The sequence below is a fragment of the Amblyraja radiata genome, chromosome 13, assembly GCF_010909765.2.
Source record: "Amblyraja radiata isolate CabotCenter1 chromosome 13, sAmbRad1.1.pri, whole genome shotgun sequence".
Taxonomy (NCBI): Eukaryota; Metazoa; Chordata; class Chondrichthyes; order Rajiformes; family Rajidae; genus Amblyraja; species Amblyraja radiata.
The window spans coordinates 38,991,298-39,006,988 of record NC_045968.1 but is presented as its reverse complement, the minus strand read 5'-3'; the positions used below and the strand labels follow the sequence as shown (position 1 = coordinate 39,006,988).

Below are 15,691 nucleotides of genomic sequence, written 5' to 3'. Positions count from 1 at the left end.
GTTACTCCAGCACTTTGTGTCTTTCCTTTAGAATTGGAGATTCTGGCAATCAGTATATTGCTGAGGAAAGCTGAGTTTTCTCGGTAGACCTTTGGTCATTTTGGACTTCCAGAAGGAAAGCAGGTTGAAGTTTCCTGTAAGGCGTATTTGGATTCTACAAATTGCTGTGTGTTACTCGTGAAACAAAGCGTAATACCACACAGTGGCATATCTATTGGAGCTGCTGTCTCACAGCGTCTGAGACCCGGGTTTGATCCTGTGTGGAGTTTGGATGTTCTCACTGTGATCATGTGGGTTTCATCTGGGTACTTCGGTTTCCTCTCACATCCCAAAGACGTGCAGGTTTATAAGTTGATAGGCCATTGTAAATTGACACAACTTTATAGGGAGTGGATGCAAAAATGTGAAAACATAGAACTAGAGTGAACAGGTGATCGATGATCGGCATTAACTCCATGGGCTGAAGGGCCTACTTCCAAGATTCAAGATTCAAGATTCAAGAGATTGAAGAGAGTTTATTGTCATGTGTCCCAGATAGGACAATGAAATTCTGGCTTTGCTTTAGCACAACAGAATATAGTAGGCATAAATAAATACATAACAGAACTGATCAGTGTGACCATATACCAATGAATATATATATACACACAAAAATAAACAGATAAAGTGCAATGGGCTATTAATAATCAGAGTTTTATTTGAGTTGAGTTTAATAGCCTGATGGCTGTGGGGAAGCAGCTATTCCTGAACCTGGATGTTGCAGATTTCAGGCTCCTGTACCTTCTACCTGAAGGTAGCGGGGAGATGAGTGAGTGGCCAGGATGGAATGGGTCCTTGATGATGCTGGCAGCCTTTTTGAGGCAGCGACTGCGATAGTTCCCCTTGATGGTAGGGAGATCAGAGCCGATGATGGACTGGGCAGTGCTTACAACTTTTTGCAGTCTTTTCCGCTCCTGGGCGCTCAAATTGCTGAAACAAGCCACGATGCAACCGGTCAGCATGCTCTCTACTGTGCACCTGTAGAAGTTTGAGAGAGTCCTCCTTGACATACCGACTCTCCGTAATCTTCTCAGGAAGTATAGGTGCTGATGTGCTTTCTTTACAATTGCATCCGTGTTCTCGGACCAGGAGAGATCTTCAGAGATATGCACACCCAGGAATTTGAAGCTCTTGACCCTCTCCACCATTGATATAGACGGGACAATAGGTCACCATCCTACCCCTTCCAAAGTCCACAATCAGTTCCTTGGTTTTGCTGGTGTTGAGAGCCAGGTTATTGTGCTGGCACCATTTGGTCAAACGGTCGATCTCACTTCTATACTTTGACATCTCCATCAGTGATACGTCCCGCAACAGTGGTGTCATCAGCGAACTTGATGATGGAGTTCGCACTATGACCGGCTACGCAGTCATGAGTATAGAGTGAGTACAGCAGCCTTGAGGTGCTCCCGTGCTGATTGTTATCGAGGCCGACACATTTCCACAAATACGGACAGACTGTGGTCTGTGAATGAGGAAGTCGAGGATCCAATTGCAGAGGGATGCGCAGAAACCCAGTTCTGAGAGTTTGGTAACCAGCTTGGAGGGGATGATTGTATTAAATGCCAAGCTGTAGTCAATGAACAACAGCCTGACATATGAGTTTTCGTTGTCCAAGTGGTCCAGAGCGGAGTGGAGAGCCAGCGAGATTTAATCAACAGTCCCACAACAGTGGTGTCGTCAGCGAACTTGATGATGGAGTTCGCACTGTGACCGGCTACGCAGCCATGAGTATAGAGTGAGTCTCATCCTCAAGTTGGAGCAGAAGTCCCTTTTGGCCTTTTTGATGGCCTTACTAAGGTCGTATCTGGTCTTCTTGTGGTCCTCGGTATCTTCAGACATGAATGCTCGGTGTCTGGACTTCAGAAGAGTGCAGATCTCATAGTTCATCCAAGGCTTCTGGTTAGGAAACACTTGGAAGGTTTTTGTTGAGATGCTGTCCTCCACTCATTTCTTTATGAAGTCTGTGGCGTATTCGTTCAGGTCCGTTGCCGAGTCCCTGAACATTGCCCAGTCTACAGACTCCAAATAGTCTGATGCATCTTTAAACTTAAATTCCATGATGCACCTTTAAACTTAAATAACATTGAATCACTTTTTATACATAATGGAATACTGCAACCTAAAGGTTGAAAGCAAAGTATTGTATCTATTATGCTTCCAAAATGCTAGAAATTGATTTTCTTAAGGAATGTACACACTGCTGAAGGAATGAAAGGAAAAGTGGTAATGTGTGGAAGGTGAGTTCATACTACTCCGATGACGCACCATTTTGCTACACCGCCACGTCTGCCACATTGGTCCCTGAATATGTCACCAAAACCTCAAATTACTAATTTTTGGTGGTGAGGTTAAATAGTAAGATTAAATGAGAACTTACCAGTTCGAAGTTTGATCGTTATTTTATGAGGAGTACGTTGAGGGAATACGTGAAGAACCCCGCCAGGATGCATGCGTGTCATTCTTCAAAGCAGCGGTGTGAAATCACAGATAACTGTAATGACTTAAACATAGTAAGATTAGAGAAGAAATACCAGTTGAGTATATGATCATGGGTGGGAGCGGAGGGCACGTATTCCCTCAACGTACTCCTCATAAAATAACGATCAAACTTCGAACTGGTAAGTTCTCGTTTAATCTTACTATTTTACTTCGGAGCCACGTGAGTGACTACGTGAAGATTTCAAAGCTCTGTGATTTCATGCCGTGGAAACGAGTCCATGCATCACATCTGCCTTAATGACTGTAGGAGGAATTGTGTCAACACATTTTAGACATGAATCCGCCATTGAAATCCATGAATTGATTAACACAAATTATAGCCCCTATTTATGGGGTAATTAAATTACAGAACTTAAATTGTTTCTGCAAATGTTCCAGGTTTAATGACTGGTTTATGATAAAATAGTTGGAATGTTTTTCCCCTGACCATCCTGCTGCCTTGAGGATTTGGTCCATTGGTACATTCAACTGCATAGCTGCCGATGTAGCTGCAGCCCTGGTGGAATGAGATTTAAAAATATTAGTATCCATCCCAGCCTGTATTAGAACCTGTTTCAGCCATCTTGAGATGGTCTGGACCGTCACTCTTTTGTGTGGTTGCTTATGGCTGACTAAAAGTGCCTTCTCATTGCCTCTGATGATTTTTGTGTTCTCCATGTATAACGACAAATGTCTTACTATACAGAGACGATCATCTGTTGGGTAAGACCTAAATTCTATATTGAGGTTTGCTGATCCCTGTCTGTTCTGCTTTACTAATTCATAAATATGAAACGTAATATTTTCAGATGAAGAAGTCATGTGTCCAGTCTTAATTTATGTAATGACTGTACCCTTTGTGCCGTGACCAATGCCATTAGCATGACTGTTTTTAATGTCAGTCTATGTAGGGACAGAGCTGTTGCTGGAGACCAATTCCTGAGCATCTTCAGGACAATACTCACATCCCATATTTGGGAGTACCTGGTTCTTGGGGGATTGGTATTAAAAATTCCCCTCATATGTTTTGTTACCAGTGGGTGAGTCCCAGCAGAGTGACGCTCTGTTCCTTGCCATAGATAAGTTGATAGGGCACTTCTGGTGCAGTTGATGGCACTATAACTGAGCCCCTCATCATAATGGAGGCCTGCCAGGTATTCCAGAACAGACGGGATGTTCATATCTCTGTAGGTGATGCTGTTTTTGTGACAATACATCTCCCACTTCCTGATATAGACCAGATACTGTTTTTTGGTGGACTGTCTGTGGCCCGCCGAAATCATGTTCACTGTTCGGTCCGTCAGTCCCAGCTGTAGTAGTGGTATTTTTAAACTCTACAAATTAATAAATTCAAATAGTTATGGCATGGGTGGCTATCCCTTGTTACGGGATGAACCAATAAGTCTGGTCTATTTGGGATGGTGATACATGGTTCTAATACCATGTTCAGTATCACTGGGAACCATGGTTGAGTAGGCCAATCGGGTACTACCAAAATACCAGACGCAGAGTCTTGCTGTATTTTCCTTAATACCCGACTGATGAGGCAGAAAGGAGGGAATGCATAAATAAACAATTCCCCCCCCCCCCCCCCCCCCCCCCCCCCCCCCCCCCCCCCCCCCCCCCAATGCAGCAAAAATGCATCTGTCGCCGCTGCCCCAGGGTCTGGTTCCCACGAAACATAGTGATTAAGCTTGGATGCGAATAGATCGATATCTGGTGTTCCATATCATGCTGTAATATCAGCAAATACTTTTTATTCAACACCCATTCGGTGTTTTCATTAAATTTGCGTGACCTGGTGTCTGCCACTAAATTTAGTTTACCTGGTAGGTAAGTAGCTGATATCCAAATATCCCAAAATTTCTGGCATGGAATATTTGATATTTTTTCAAAATTAATTAAAATAAAACTGGTACCAAAACCAGAATGGATCATTTTTGGGATATCGGAAGATATCCCTGAATTAAACGTGTATCAGAAGAATTTACTCAATTACGGGCTAATAATGGGAAAAAAGCTCATACTTAAATTCTGGAAAAATGCGCCCACACCAACAATAAAAATGTGGACATCAAATATGTTTGAAACATTACATCTGGAAGAGATGAGATTCCTCTTAGCAGGTAAAGCAAACCAATTCCAAAAGACGTGGTCTACGTTTATGGACCTATTACAAGCATGAGGTGCAATAGTAATTTTAAAAATAAATAAATAAATAAATGGTATCAGGACCTGGCATTGGGAGATAAAACAACAAAAATAGACTTGGTTGGTAGTCTTTCTGCGGAGTTTAATGTTAAAATAGAGCGATTGTCCTTACTTTCTTTTTCTTTCTTTTCTAGGGTCTACTTTCTTACTTTACTTCCTTCTCTAACTTCTTTTCTAAGGGGCTTTCTTTTCCCAACACTCTCTTGCACTTCACAACTCTTGCGCACCTTCTTTACTTTCCTTACTTCTATCTTTTTCTTAAAGCTTTAAAAAAAAAAAATGAAGCGGTACAAAAAATGTATTAAGATATATGTGTTGTGTGTTATTGTAATTTACCGTACTTCTAATAAAAATAATAAAAAAAAAAATAAAAAAAAAAAGATATCCAAATATCTCTCTGGATACACCACTGCCAAATTGTATTAGCCAGATTGTCACATGATGTCGATTTGTTTCCACCCATGTGGTTGATATATGCTACCACGGTGGTATTGTCAATCTGTAGTCTAACATGCTGGTGATATGACCCAGTACAATATGACTTTAGGCCATAGAATGCACCCAACATTTCCAGGTAGTTTATGCCCAGTGTTAGTAATAATGATGCCTCCTGAGCAGTCCATCTACCTCCACAGCTGGAGATGGAATTGGTGGCACCCCAACCAAGTGCACTGGCATCAGTTTGTAGCACCATAGAAGGATTGCTGATAATGATTGGATTGAAACAAAGCCAAATGTTATCTATCCACCATTTTAGTTCCATTATAGCTTTGATTGGTTGCTTCATTGGTCTGTCAAAATGACCAGCATTGATTTTGAGTGCTTGTATTTTTGCTCTCTGAAAATTTTGGTAATGTAAAGGTCCAAATTGTGTGGCTGGAAAAGCAGTCACCATTTTGCCAATTACTTTTGCTACCAATCTGATGGACGGTTACTGATGTCAATGAGGTTATTGCAAGCCTCTATTAAGTCTATAGCCTTTCCCTTTGGCAAAGTCACCGACATGTGAACTGAGTCAATGGTGAACCCCAAATAGTCCATAGTAGTGGAAGGCGTTAATTTAGATTTAACTGGATGGATAATAAACCCCAGTTTTTCAAATAACTGTTTTTTGGCTGTTACAGTTTGTTTGGCCAATTCCAAAGTTTTGCCCACAATAAGTATGTCATCTAGATATGCCATGACCATGTGTTTTCGTTTCCGTAGAAACGCTAGGGCTGGTTTCAAAATTTTAGTGAACAGCCTGGGGGCTGATGTTAATCCATTTGGCAGCGCTCTATACTGTCAGAGCTGTCCCATCCAGTTGAATTTTAAGTGACATCTGTGGTCACCTCGTATAGGCACTGAATAGTAAGCATTTTTTAATCGATGCTAGCCATGAAGTAACCTTTGGAAATCAATTGTTTAGCAGTAACAAAGGTTTCCATTTTTAAATGAATATATTGTACAAATGTATTCAATTTGGTCAGATCTATGATGATGCGACAACCACCATCTTTTTTGTTTTTGGTAAAGATATTGGACACGAATTCAAGCGGTTCGTGTTGGGATTTTTCAATTACCCCTTTTGCGTAAGGCCGCTCCAGTTCAGCATGCGCTTCTGATTTTTCTTTACCGGAAAGTACGAACATTCGGTTCGGTATATGTTGAACTGGAGGGCTGTACTTGTGTATAATTCTATTGTATATCCCTGGATACTGCTTAAAATATAAGTATCGGTAGTTAACATACTTCATGCATCCAGAAAGGAGAGTAATCTCCCCCCAACCTCCATGCTCCCTGCAATTTGTAGGGAACCAGACCCACCTACCTCCATAGTTACCAGTGGCAGGTTTACTTCTTTTTGTAAATCCTTCGTTGATGTTGAGGCGTCGGTGTCTGGGTTTGTGGTTTGGTTGATGTTGGAGGTTTGCGTATCTTCCAAGAAGGCCGGTCTGGGTCATGGCCTAAGAAAGACTCATGTTTGGTGTACCGGACCTTCGAGCTTTCATCAGTCGGTCTTGTTCTACTGGTGGGTGCGTAAGGGTGCTGTCTATGGCCGTGTGTTGCAAAGCAGTGCCAGTGCATCCTGTTGGTCCTGCGACATGTCCTTCTCATCCACTGTGCGGGTGAAAGCTGTTATCCCCGCTGTTTAGGAGTTTCCATATACAATTATTTATTACAGGAACATTCAGGGATATACAGTTACCCGGTGTCAGGTGTCCTCCAGGTTTTGGCCAGTCTGGTCTGGCTGTATGAAGTTGGACACCATGTCCAGTAGATTTTCACGTTCCTGCACCCCCTGCACACTTGATTTCTGTTCTGCAAACCCCTCTTCAGGATCAGCCCAGAACTGACCTCCAGTATTCCCCTCTGACGAGGGAGAAGCACTGTGCAGCCCTACAAGAGGTGCTGCTGTGGGTTTTACATAGAGCCCACAGTGACTCGACTCCATCTCCCGGAGCCTGTCACGTTGGAGCTAATGCTCCACACACCGCTCCATCCGACTCCAGCGCTCACGGTCGCTGGCCGCCCGCGGCTGCTCAAAGTCGGACTCATCTGAGTCCACGACTTTGATGGTTTTTTGTTTTGCCTTACCGCCCGGCCGCGGAGTGGATCTGGCCAGTGCGGAGGCGACATCTGGCACAGCTGATCCCATTATAGGTGATTCAAGTGCCGCTGGCCACTGCTGGCCCACCAGCTTTGTCGCAGCCCTTGTTGGTTTCTTCGACTTTTCCATGCTCCCTACCTGTAATCAGCATGGGAAAACACAAAAAGACCGTAGAGTACTCTTACCTGCAGGTCCTGGTTTAAATTGTCGCTACGGGGGAACGTCGTTCCACCCCGCCTCCTGCCGTTTTCGACTTGTCAAAGTCGACGGCCCCATTCTGAATAGTCTCCCGCCCGGCCGTGGTGTTCTGGCCGGCGCGGGACCAAAAGTCGGCACAGCTGATCCCTTACGGGGCTTGTGCCTTCAGCTGCTGCTGGCTCCCGCAACTTCGCGGTCCTCCCCAGCCAGCTTTACTCGCAGCACTTGTGGACACTATTTTGTCCAGCTTCCCCCCCCTGTGTAAAAACAGCGCAGGGACAAAAACTACCGCAGAGTAAATCACTTACCTGCAGGTCGCGGTTTCAAACTTACCGCTGCGGGGGAACGCTCCACCCCGCCTGTCGTTTCGCAAGCGTGAAAGCGATATGACACGCATGCGTCCTGGCGGGGTTCTTCACGTAGTCACTCACGTGACTCCGAAGTAAAATCGTAGGCTTGCTGGCTTCACTTGAGGGAAGTAAGACCGGCATTTATGTGGCTTTCTGGGTCAATGCAAAGTGCATTACAGCCACAGATGGACAGTTCCCTTTGAGATGACTATTTAAAATCAGCTGAGCTGTGTACAGCAAGTTCCTACAAACATCATTGCGATAGTGACTGATAAGAATTTGTTGTGATGTATGTGATGTCCAGGACATAATCCATCTGTAACTGGTGGTTGGGTGAGGGGGGGGGGGGGTGAGGGAGGTGGTTGTTTGCAATGTCATTCTTGCATCATCTGTGTTTAAATTCTAGCATTCTTTGTGCAACAGTGCGGTGGTAGTCCCTTTACCATTTGGGGAAGGCTGTGCGCCACCCTTGTGCAGTCTGGCTTTTCTCTGGCTGCTCCAACATTCCAAAGACGTACAGGTTTGTAGGTTAATTGGTTTCTGTAAATTGTCCCGGGTGTGTAGGATAGGGCTAGTGTAAGGAGTGACCGTTAGTTGACATGGATTCGTTGGGCCGAAGGGCCTGTTTCCGTGCTGTACCACTAAAGTCTAAAGCCCACACAACCTTTCGCTCCGTTGTAAAAATGTCCAACTGAGGATAGTCAGGGCAATGGGAGTGGGTGCTCAGAGGCTTCTTGGCCCTTGCACTGCCTTGAAACCAATGCTTCCAATTACTGCTTAAGTGTTAACTCTACAGATGTCTGCTTTGGCACTTCTAGGCACATATAAATCACAGCAATCAGCAATTAGCCCTATAATTCCAGGTTAAATCCAGACTTCTAGACAAGTGTATCATATTGGCACAGCATCTACTTAGTTGGTTTCACCCAAAGAAGCTGCCTGCTGTTAGATATGGTTGAATTATGACTTAACCGTTGTTGATCTTTGAACTGACAGCGGCAGTGAGTTGGTCACCACCACCTCCTGGGTATTGTTGCCACACCTTCTAGATACGATTTCAATAGAACTCTTTCGGCCAAAATATTCTCCTGTGAATATCATTTGGAAGTGTGAAGGTTTATTACATAAGTGTACCTCTTAAGAATTAATCCTGTTGGCACAATCTGGGAGGGAAAGTGTTCATGCTCACAAGTTATAGGAGTAGAATTAGGCCATTCGGCCCATTGAGTCCACATTCGATAATGGCTGATCTCTGCCTCCTAATCCCATTTTCCTGCCTTCTCCCCATAACCCTTGACACCTGTTCTAATCAAGAATTTGTCTATCTCTGCCTTAAAAATATCTACTGATGGCTTCCACAGGCCTCCACAGATTAACTAACCTCTGACTAAATATGTTCCTCCTCACCTCCTTTATAAAAGCGATCTTTAATTCTGAAGCTTTGACTTCTGGTCCTGGACTATCCCACCAGTGGAAACATCCTTTCCACATCCACTCTATCTATGCCTTTCATCATTCTGTAAGTTTCAATGAGGTCCCCCCTCAACCTTCTAAACTCCAGTGAGCCGAGTCCCAGTGCTGTCAAACGCTCATCATATGCAAACCCACTCATTCCTTGAATCATTCTTGTAAACCTCCTCTGGACCCTCTCCAGAGCCAGCACAACCTTCCTCAGATATGGGGCAGAAATTTGCTCACAGTACTTCAAATGCGGCCTGACCAGTACCTTATAGAGCCTCAGCATTACATCTCAGTTTTTGTATTCCAGTCCTCTTGATATATGCTAGCATTGAATTTGCGTTCTTGTTAAGAAACTAAAAATCAGGAGTTGTAAGAGTTTCATGGAAGGAAATATCAGGAAGAAGAACTCTGTTGGGAATTTGCTCTATTTAAATGATTGATAGAAACATAGAAACATAGAAATTAGGTGCAGGAGTAGGCCATTCGGCCTTTCGAGCCTGCACCGCCATTCAATATGATCATGGCTGATCATCCAACTCAGTATCCCGTACCTGCCTTCTCTCCATACCCTCTGATCCCCTTAGCCACCAGGGCCACATCTAACTCCCTCTTAAATATAGCCAATGAACTGGCCTCGACTACCCTCTGTGGCAGGGAGTTCCAGAGATTCACCACTCTCTGTGTGAAAAAAGTTCTTCTCATCTCGGTTTTAAAGGATTTCCCCCTTATCCTTAAGCTGTGACCCCTTGTCCTGGACTTCCCCAACATCGGGAGCAATCTTCCTGCATCTAGCCTGTCCAACCCCTTAAGAATTTTGTAAGTTTCTATAAGATCCCCTCTCAATCTCCTAAATTCTAGAGAGTATAAACCAAGTCTATCCAGTCTTTCTTCATAAGACAGTCCTGACATCCCAGGAATCAGTCTGGTGAACCTTCTCTGCACTCCCTCTATGGCAATAATGTCCTTCCTCAGATTTGGAGACCAAAACTGTACGCAATACTCCAGGTGTGGTCTCACCAAGACCCTGTACAACTGCAGTAGAACCTCCCTGCTCCTATACTCAAATCCTTTTGCTATGAAAGCTAACATACCATTCGCTTTCTTCACTGCCTGCTGCACCTGCATGCCCACTTTCAATGACTGGTGTACCATGACACCCAGGTCTCGCTGCATCTCCCCTTTTCCTAGTCGGCCACCATTTAGATAATAGTCTGCTTTCCTGTTTTTGCCACCAAAATGGATAACCTCACATTTATCCACATTATACTGCATCTGCCAAACATTTGCCCACTCACCCAGCCTATCCAAGTCACCTTGCAGTCTCCTAGCATCCTCCTCACAGCTAACACTGCCCCCCAGCTTAGTGTCATCCGCAAACTTGGAGATATTGCCTTCAATTCCCTCATCCAGATCATTAATATATATTGTAAATAGCTGGGGTCCCAGCACTGAGCCTTGCGGTACCCCACTAGTCACTGCCTGCCATTGTGAAAAGGACCCGTTTACTCCTACTCTTTGCTTCCTGTTTGCCAGCCAGTTCTCTATCCACATCAATACTGAACCCTCAATGCCGTGTGCTTTAAGTTTGTAAACTAATCTCTTATGTGGGACCTTGTCGAAAGCCTTCTGGAAGTCCAGATACACCACATCCACTGGTTCTCCCCTATCCACGCTACTAGTTACATCCTCGAAAAATTCTATAAGATTCGTCAGACATGATTTACCATTTGTAAATCCATGCTGACTTTGTCCAATGATTTCACCACTTTCCAAATGTGCTGCTATCTCATCTTTAATAACTGACTCTAGCAGTTTCCCCACTACCGATGTTAGACTAACTGGTCTGTAATTCCCCGTTTTCTCTCTCCCTCCCTTCTTAAAAAGTGGGGTTACGTTTGCTACCCGCCAATCCTCAGGAACTACTCCAGAAGCTAAAGAGTTTTGAAAGATTATTACTAATGCATCCACTATTTCTGGAGCTACTTCCTACTCTGGGATGCAGCCTATCTGGCCCTGGGGATTTATCGGCCTTTAATCCATTCAATTTACCCAACACCACTTCCCGGCTAACCTGGATTTCACTCAATTCCTCCAACTCCTTTGACCCGCGGTCCCCTGCTATTTCCGGCAGATTATTTATGTCTTCCTTAGTGAAGACGGAACCAAAGTAGTTATTCAATTGGTCCGCCATATCCTTGTTCCCCATGATCAACTCACCTGTTTCTGACTGCAAGGGACCTACATTTGTTTTAACTAATCTCTTTCTTTTCACATATCTATAAAAACTTTTGCAGTCAGTTTTTATGTTCCCTGCCAGTTTTCTTTCATAATCTATTTTTCAGAATTAATCTATTTTTCCTTTCCTAATTAAGCCCTTTGTCCTCCTCTGCTGGTCTCTGAATTTCTCCCAATTTCTCCCAATTTAGCTTTTTCTGGCTAATTTGTACGCATCATCCTTTGCTTTGATACTATCCCTGATTTCCCTTGTTATCCATGGATGCACCACCTTCCCTGATTTATTCTTTTGCCAAACTGGGATGAACAATTTTTGTAGTTCATCCATGCAGTCTTTAAATGTCTTCCATTGCATATCCACCGGTAACCCTTTTAGAATTAATTGCCAGTCAATCTTGGCCAATTCACGTCTCATACCCTCAAAGTTACCTTTCTTTAAGTTCAGAACCATTGTTTCTGAATTAACAATGTCACTCTCCATCCTAATAAAGAACTCAACCATATTATGGTCACTCTTGCCCAAGGGGGCACGTACAACAAGACTGCTAACTAACCCTTCCTCATTACTCAATACCCAGTCTAAAATAGCCTGCTCTCTCGTTGGTTCCTCTACATGTTGATTTAGATAACTATCCCGCATACATTCCAAAAAATCCTCTTCCTCAGCACCCCTGCCAATTTGATTCACCCAATCTATATGTAGATTGAAGTCACCCATTATAACGGTTTTGCCTTTGTCGCACGCATTTCTAATTTCCTGTTTGATACCATCTCCAACTTCACTACTACTGTTAGGTGGCCTGTACACAACACCCACCAGCGTTTTCTGCCCCTTAGTGTTTCGCAGCTCTACCCATACCGATTCCACATCCTGCAAACTAATGTCCTTCCTTTCTGATGATTTTGATCTGACTTCTGATGATTTTGATCTGACTTCTGAACAAACTGCCAAGATCAAATTGGACAGAGCTCCCCCAGAGCTAATTTTGTGTACCTAAGATCAAATTGGAACTGTCTTGCTTGTGAGAAAGAGATGGTCTGACATTGTCAAGATTGTTTTATTGTATATATACTAGACCAAGTGCAGACCCGTTGGGTCTGCTCCCCCAACGCAATATTCCAGCACTCACCCGTTCCCTCAACGCAACCCGTTTCCCCAACGCAACCCGTTCTCCCAACGCAACCCGTTCTCCCAACGCAACCCGTTCCCTCAATATGGGGGGGGGGGGGGGGGTGGGGTGGGGGGGGGGGGGGGGGTGGTAGGTGATAGTGGAAGTGATAACTTTATGGCTTTGCAGTTTTGGTCCTTCTCTAGCTCAGAGCAAATTTCAGAACTAAGTGCATAGAAGTCTCTATGGTTTCTGAGCTGTTGTCAGGAATGTGAAGTTGGAGAATGAACTTGAATAACTTTAGAAGCTGGTCTGTAATTGGGATTGAATTCCGTTACCACGGTGTTGGCAGTTGGCCGTATTACTTTCAAATCATATTTGGTCCGCGATGGGAGGGAGGGAGGGAGGGGTAGTGAGGAGGGAGCACGGCGCTGTGGGAGGGAGGGAGGTCATGGGCGGGCGTGAACCCCAGGACCCGAGCGAGGCGGCGTGCTGTGGGACTTCAGTGCGACTGGGCCAGGCAAGGTTTCCAAAACATTCCAGCGTGCCACCCACACCCCCCCTCCACCCCCCCCTTTGCGAAGAATCAGTGGTTTATGAAGTTAAAAAGGTAGAAAAACACAGACACACACATACACGCGCACACACACACACGCGCGCACACACACACGCACGCGCGCACACACACACACACACACACACACACACACACACACACACACACACACACACACACACACACACACGCATACATACAAGTTGAGGCTTTTATTAGTATATAGATATAAATAAAAACAAATAAATAGACAACAATAGTGCAAATATAACGTCCCCGTCTATATAGTTCAGGGTCTATTTGGAGCTTTTTGTGTTTAATAGCCTAATGGCTGTACGGAAGAAGCCGCTCCAGAACCTAGACTCTGCAGTTTTCAGGTGGAGTGAAATGATAGTGTGGCCAGGGTGGTGTGGATCTCTGACGATGCTGGCTGTCACTTTGAGGCAATGACCCTTGCAGATCCCGTTGATGATGGGGAGGTCAGTACCTGGGATGAACTAGGCAGTGTTCACCACTTTTTGCAGTCTTTTTCGTTCCTGGGCGTTTTTGGTAATTTTTTGATGGGAGCTTTTGATGATGAGTTACGAGGGATTATGTTTCTGTTGCCGGGAAGCTCTGACCCGGCTTACGTTCACGTTGAACTAGAATATGAGTTGGGAGTATATCGCTCAGAGGAGCAGCAACAGCATGGGGTTGCTGAGGTAGATGGTGTCTAGAGCAAGATTGAGGGTTTGCAGAACGGCTAATTCTGCAAAGCCTTTTGTTTAGTTTCGAGATACAATGTGGAAACAGGCCCTTCGATCTACTGAGTCTGTGCCAACCAATGAACACCCCGTATACTAACACTATCCTACACAGAAGCCAATTAACCTACAAACTCGCATGTCTTTGGAATGTGCGAGGAAACTGGAGCACCCGGAGAAAACCCATGCGGTCGCAAAGAGAATTGATCCACGGTCATTGGTGCTGTAATGCAACAACTCTACCGCAACGCCACTGTGCCGCCCTGTCATTTTTTTCAGCAATTTATTCAGCTCCTTTTTGATATTCCAGTTTAATTCATCTTCAGTACGTTGCACATGTTTAGTTTAGTTTAGAGATACTGCTCGGAATCGGGCCCTTTGGCCCACCAGGTCTGCGCCCACCAGCGTTCCCCATACACTATCCTGCTTGCCTGGGACAGATTTTACAGTAACCTACAAACATTTTCCATGTCTTAGGAGTGTGGGACGAATCTGAGCAACCAGGGAAAATCACACGGTCGCAGGGAGAACATGCAAACTCCGTGCAGATAGTACCCATAGTCGGGATGAGACCCGGGTCTCTGGCGATGAAAGGCAGCAACTCTATTGCTGTGCCACTGTGCCGCCCTTATGTGCAATATTGTTGAACAAGAACACAGGAAACCATAAACAAAGTGCTGGAGGGATGGCGGTCAGGCAGCATCTGTGGAGGAAATGGACACTCAATGCTGATATGATACCTGGAGCACGTAGGCCCAGTCACACTGAATCTGAATGTTTTAGCAATATTTAGACTCTTTTGAGTTGGGGTCAGGTTAAGGCAGATGAGGCAGAGGCTTTATGCTAAAATGGGAAGTCTACAAATGGCTAAACACAGCAGGATGATGATCAAAAAGAATATAGTTTGTTCAGTCTCCTTGTTGTCGTGATTCAATGTTCTTCAATGAATGAATGATGCCCAAAGTCAATAGAAGTGTAATTAGAGCACTTTGCAATACATTTGTGCCATTTTGATCATTGATAATGTATTAATTTCCAAGTCTTGTGCCAAAGCTTTGGCTGAATTGCATTGAATTAATTATAACCACATTGGTTGGCTTAACCCTGCTTTACTTTGAGGTCATACAGGTCATACAAAGACTTCACTCTTTACTTTAGACTGGGAATACAACGTTTGGCCCATCAAGTCTGCGCTGACCAGCGATCACTCCTTACACTAGCACTATCCTACACACTATGTGGGAGGAAACCGGAGAACCCAGAGAACAGTCACAGGGAGAATGCACAACCTCTGTATAGACAGCACCTGTAGTCAGGATTGAATCCGGCTCTCTGGCTCTGTAAGGCAGTAACTCTAGCGCTGTGCCACCCAGTCAGTGACGGAATATTTTGTAACAGATTTCTCTTTGTGATGGGGTGTTCTCGAATTTTTGCTGGGGGTTTGGTTCTCCGGGAGGGTATGAGCACCGAACTGTGGCTGTCAATTTGGTGTCATCCATCAAAACAACAAACTACCATGCTTTGTCCTAGCTCTCCTCTCTTCCAGCTCCACCCATCCTTACAATCAGTCTGAAGAAGGGTCCCGACCCGAAACATCACTTATCCATGTACTCCAGAAATACTTCCTGACCCGCTGAGTTAATCCAGCACGTTGTGTCTTATTTTGTATACCAGCATCTGCAGTTCCTTGTGTCTCAGTGCAACGTTTTAGGTTAGGT

The 15,691-nt window shown here is 44.5% G+C and overlaps 1 protein-coding gene across 2 annotated transcripts in view; it reads left to right on the top strand.

The window, feature by feature from the left end:
* Positions 1 to 15,691, top strand: part of med12l (mediator complex subunit 12L) — a 586,849-nt gene that overhangs the window by 38,423 nt on the left and 532,735 nt on the right. The window lies entirely within an intron of this gene.